Source organism: Apteryx rowi, unplaced genomic scaffold (genome assembly GCF_003343035.1).
Source record: "Apteryx rowi isolate R43461 unplaced genomic scaffold, aptRow1 scaffold_45, whole genome shotgun sequence".
In the NCBI taxonomy this organism is placed as follows: Eukaryota; Metazoa; Chordata; class Aves; order Apterygiformes; family Apterygidae; genus Apteryx; species Apteryx rowi.
The window spans coordinates 801,758-807,903 of NW_020450705.1; positions in this window are offsets into that span (position 1 = coordinate 801,758).

Genomic DNA, 6,146 nt, shown 5'->3' on the forward strand with positions numbered 1-6,146 from the left:
GGCGCCGCCGCCGTCCCGCCACGACCGCCCCCCCGTTCACCTCAGAGCCCGGCGCCGCCACATCCCCGCGGGGCGCCGCCGTCCCACCACCGACGACAGGCACCAGAAACGGGGGCCGAGGCCCCAACCCCCCCCCCCGTTTTCCCCAGACGTCTCGCCCTTCAGCTCCAGCCTCCTCCCGGCAAGGGCCGCCGCCCCCGTCCCCGCTCCTGCCCCTCCTCGGCCCACCAGACCCCCGAGCCGTGCGGAGGCCCCAGCTCCGGGCCGACCCCGCCAGGCCCCAGGTTTGCCCAGCCCCACACTATCCCCATTTCTCCTGGGAAAACCAGCTCACCCCGGTGCTGCGGGGCTCGCTGGGGAGGTTTCCCCTCTCCATCCATCCACAGAGGCCCAAACTTGTCTCTTGAATCTTGGCTTGATTTATCGTATGTTAAATTCCAGTTGGACTTGGCTGCTCGGAAGAAAGGGGGGAAAAAAGCTCTGCAAGACTAACCCAAACCCCAGGAATAAGATGTTAAGGAAGTACAAGCACCTTATTCTCCAGATCAGAGTATTTTAATAATAATAGCAAATCGATATAAAACTAGATTAAATTTGCTGTTCATATTCACCAGGTAAGTTGATAGAGAGTCCGCAAATTCAGGTCTCAATTGCTGTGGTGAAAAGTAAATACAAACATATTACTTTCCAGATCACAAAGTTTTAATAGAAGCAATCAAGAGCAAATGCAATCAAAAATACCTTTCACATCAGCCAAATTCCAATTAAATTAGGCCAGATTATTCAATAAGGAAGCCCACAAAATCAGTCTTTATTGATGTAATGGTATAGAAATACAAACATGCTGCTTTCCAGATCACAGCATTTCAATGCAGAGGAAAAATTAAGATGCAAGTAAAACTGATTTCATTTAAATTCCAGTGGAAGTGAACATAGCAATTTCCCTATATCCCTCCTCCCAACTTCTTACTTGTCAGACTTCCCAGCAAGTCTTCTACATTGTTCTTTTTCCCGGATATGACTCTTCAGATAGTCCATAATTTTATCATGGAAAGCAAAAAGACTTCTTAGCATCCATAACAAGACAAGTTTGGCAAGGAAAGGAACTGCAATAGAAAATCCTGGTGATGAATAATCATCTTATCACAGAAAAAAATCACTTCCTCTTATACTGGATGGCTGTTGACATACTTGGGAAATATTTTGTATCCTTTAACTCTCTGGATGAATAACTGGCTTTTTATCAGAAAGAAAATTCAGGGGCTACAACAAGGGCTCGGGTTAGATGGTTAAGCCAGGATAGATGGGCATGCCAGAGCTCTGCAAATCCTCAATGTGACCAACTTATCTACAGCTAAAGGTAGCAGCATACAGATTAGTTTAATAAAGAAGCTGGAAAAAGCAAAGATCCCATCATTTTATTCCATAGAAAGATTTGTCACACCCACATTTTCAATGGATCACTGGATTAACATAAGCTATTTATCCAGTTCCTCCGCCTACATATTGATGCCTCCAGGCTATCTCAGCACATACTACACCATACTGCAGATTTTGTTCTCTTTTCATAAGACTTTGCCTACACCAGGGAATTTCAGCTACAGATTCTCAGCTGGGCGACACAGCGGTGGCTCAGGAGAGCTGCAGAGGCCCAGCTAGAGGTGCAAGAGATGCCCTCCAGGAAATTGGGGTGCTGGCAGACCAGGCAGGGCTTCCAGGGAGGTCACACTGGTGGAACAAGTCCTATTCTAGGTCCCTACATTGTCTGAGATCGAGATCTAGGCTTCCACACTGAAGAAATAAAATCCCCACCACAGACTCCATAAATTCAAAGTATCCTTATTATTATACATTTTTCTATTATTGTCCTTTTGTATTTCTACTGTGTCAGGTGATATTATACGAGAACGGGAGACTCTTTAAGCCTTTGAGAGGAGAATTTAGCATGAAGATACCTAGGGTGATGCGAGGGGGGAGCAAATTTCAGTAGCAGCAGAAGGGGGGAAAAAAAGCTAAGCAACTCAAGGAGGTTAGTCTGCTGATCTCTCCCTTTCCACACCAGAAAGAGGTGAAGGTAAAAAGCCTGCAGGAAATACGCACCAGCACTGACCACAAGCTGCAAAGAGGTCACGTATGAGCTCCGAGCTGCAGTGCTCTGAAGGCTTTCCTGCGCTGGAGTGGGAAGCAGACACAGAGTAAAGATGTGTGGTTGCAATCAAATTATCCCTTAAAAGAAATAACAATAAATTCTGAACTTCCCAATTACAGGGGACAGGCAAACCTTGGAAACCATTAAAAGCTGCTCTTCTGTTGATGAATTATCCAGAGTATACAGAGCTATTTGCTGAGCTTCACTGTATTACACTAATTATAAATTAATATATTGCTCATTACACACTAAAGCTGTGCAGTCAACTAATGCACTGCTGTGAAGAGCCTATTTTAAAACATCCTCTGGTATTTTTATGATCTAGATGTTTAATTTACTTCTGTACCAGTTTAAATGCCACCAACATGTCATTCTTTCATATTTTCTTACCAGAAAGTACATTACAATGCAGAAGAAATATCCCTGGCTTCATCCTACCTCTTTTGGGGCTTAGCAGCCCATTGGAATGATGAACTTCCACTTTTCTCAATACTGAGCAGTTGCACAAGAATGAAGCCAAATAGCATAACTTGAGCCCAATTCCTGTGTTATTAGCTTTTAATTGATGCTTATCATGGCAGTGGGTTGACAGTAGGTTGTCGGTCCTGGTGTCAGTATTCTCCATCCACAGCAGTTTCCTCTTTTCACGCACAAGGAGCTGCCAGTACCTGCTGCCCCCGCCAAGTTCAGGGCAGTTCCTCCGGCCCTGAGCGAAGTCACATAGAACTAACAAAAAGGACCATCTTCTCAGAGAAAAGCCAGCCGTGGGAGGCAGAGGAAGCACAGGCCTCAGCAGACAGGAGTCTCCAAGGGCTGGGAAAAGCACAGGGCACAGCCGCTGACATCTGAAGTTTTCTGTGGGGCTCCTGGGCTGTTCGTAGGGGACTGTACAAATAAGTTGCCATTGCACAAGTTAAGCAACGCAGATGTCCAGGCACCCAGCCCTCTGCGTGGCGGGATGCCACGAGCCCCACAGCCCTGGGGAACCTGGGGACACCCCAGGCCCCTGAACACCGCAAACTGCTGACCCCCGGCCCAGGACACTGCAAAGCCGGGCGCAGGCCAGCTCCCGGCAGGGCTGTAGCAGAGGCTGTGTCGCCATCCAGCGCCTCCTCGTCTCTCTGCAGCTTTTGCTGTCCCTCAGCTTCTCCCTCGGCCGAGGCCAGCGGCTGCAGGGCGAGACAGCAGGGTGAGGAAGGGGGTTGAAGGAGGGTGCGCTGGAGAAGCGGCAAGGGCCTGGGGAAAGACACCTGCAGATCCTGCTGGAGCAGAGGGGACACAGGCACAGGGAGGAGGCAGAGGAGCAAAACCTCTGGGCAGTGAGACGTTCTCACTTAGCTCTGACTGTGCAGGTAGCAAAGCAGCTCGTACAGGAGTTCAGAGTTTACCATAGTTAACAGTGAGAAATTGCTTAGGGAAGGAGAGGGGCGAAGGTGCAGCAGCCTGTGTGCAAGGCGCCCGGCTCTGCAAAGCCCCTGCTCCGTGGTCACGCCCTGGCAGGGCTGAGCCAGCGCTCAGGGGAAGGCAGCCAGCAGATGGAAAGCTCAGTCACATGCTTCCATTTAGGAAGGACGTGAGCTCCAGAGAAAAACCTGCCTGTGCTCCCAGAGGCGCTTGGAGGAGCAGCCGTTCTGACAACTGAGGACAGCTGAAAATTAGACCTGATTTATTCTGCAGCTGGAGAAAATCCCTGTGACCACAGATCAACCAAAGAGAGATCAGCACAGGGCTACACAAACGCTGCAAGCAGAGCCACGCTACCCCCTGCAGAACAGTAGGACCTGGCCCGCTGCAGAGGGACTCAGCCCCCAGCCCTCCTGGCCCCCTGCTTCTGCTTCAGCTCTAGAGCTGCACAGAGCTACAGAGGCCTCAGGATCAGCTTTGCCCAGCCACCCGGCCCCCAGCTTACAAGCAAGATAAGGAACAACAACTTCTGCTTCTGAAAACAGATTTGCTCCACTAACACAAGATGCAAGGAAGAGGTAGACACATACCTGCTGCAAGAGGTGCCTGCCCCCACCTATGTCACAAGCTAAGAGCAGGGCACATCAGCCCTATCTTCCAGGCTCTCCCTCTTTCCCTCATTAACTGTAACAAGGGGGGCTGGAAGGGAAAAAGAGGAAGCAGGGAAGCATTTATCAGGGAACACATTACTCAGAGCCAAGCAACAGCTGGGATGCGCAGGTGAGCAGTGTATGCAAAACAAGAGAGGAAACGCAGAGCAGCTACAAATAGTGGTGTGAGAGCAGGCCTCAGAAATAAGAGCTAGCAAGGGGATATGGAGAGGGGGATAGGGGTGCATGAAGGCTTTGGAAAGGCAGACTGATAAGTAACTTGAAGCTGGGGTTAAGATGCTGTAGGGTATTAGGGGTGTTGAATAGCATCTCTGGGGGCAATCTTAGTAGTCTAGTTGAGGTGAAAAGCTCTGACCAAGGCAGAAGATTAAAGTGCTGAGGGCTCTGCAGAGCTGGCAGGAAGAGCTCTGCTTCTGCTCAGACCTTGGAGTGCAAAAAAGCCCTGTGTGGAAGGGAAGAAACAGTTCCCCTGAGGAACTGAGAGCACTGGGGCACACACAGATTTTTAGGAAATAGGCTCTAATTTGCTTTACAGCTGGCAAATACTGTAGGCTTTCAGCTGGACTTCTGTTGTCATAGGAACCCAGAGATGTGGAAGTGCTGAGGCTGGGCTGTGCAAGTGATGTTGTCTAAACCGACAGATCTTCTGCTCCCAACTAGTGGACATGTGTTGTTCTGGGTCAGCTGCGTCTGTGTCCTGACCAATGCCAGACCATAGCTGCCTTGGCAGCAGGGAGAGATGCAGCGCTCAGTCCTCTGTCACGTTAACTCCTTGCCCCTCCGCAGCAGCTGTTAATAGCCCAGCACCACTGGGGGTAGGTTGGGTTTCACTGATGAATCAAGGGAGAGCAACAAAGCACCTGTTCCTGGATGCAGAAGTAGCACCAGAGTAGGTGACTTTGCTGGAGCCCAGGGAAGATTCAAGTATGAAATCCATGTGCTTGTCCACAGACTAAGCACAGTGAGGGGAACAGATGCACGTGGGCAGGGTGGGCCTGCCTCTTCAGCAGAGAAGTCTCTCCCTGCTTCCCTTCTGCCTCTGGCAGCCAAAGGAGGATTTTCCCAGAGATGCCACTCACTGGCCACTCTGTGCCCTGCTGCACAATTCTGGCTTCTCTCCTGAATGCAAGACTAACAGCAGGAAAAGCAGGGACTTGCCCTGTCAAAGGTCCTCAGCTGCATTTCAGGTGATGGGGGCACTGAGAACTCATTTATTGACAGCTTTCTCTCTGCCCAGATTTCATGCCAAGAAATGTAAAGAGATTTTAAATCTCTTAATTAGAACTCTTTTATCTGGCCTACCTGGTTTCAGGTAGATGCAAAGTAGAGATTTCTACTTATTGCATTGTAAAGCTATTGGGCCAGTAAAGGTCCTTGCACTGCTGTTAATGCATCATTGCGGATGCCACAGAACCTGGCACGGGGTTGCCTGTTCGGGGGACCTGCATGGAGCAGCGGTGCTAGTGCAGGGGGGGCCAGGCTGGTTCACGCCTGCATCCATGCTGCTAACCAGGGACCTTGGAGTAAACCAACCTGCCAGCTGGGCTTGGCCCAGAAAAGAGATCAAGAGCAAATTAGGACATGTTCAGCAGCCCAGCTGGGGAGCAGTGCCACGGAGCGGCGCGGGGAGCGAACCGTGCGGACAGCGCAGCGTTGACCTTGCCTGCCGGTGGACGGGCAGCAGCGGATCCCGAGCTGTGCGTGCAGCAAGGAGCGATGCAACCACGCAGCCCGGCAGGTGAAGAATCCCCCGGGCCCCCAGGGCTCGCTGCACCCCCGGCCGGGGGTCTGCGGCTCGCGGGAGCCTCCGGCGCCGCTGCGCGTGCACGAGCAGCGGCCGCTCCCGGGAGCGCGCCCCGGCGAGGGCACTTGCCGCCGGCCGGTGCCGGCCTCCTGCGCCGCCTTTGCGGGAGGGGACGGGC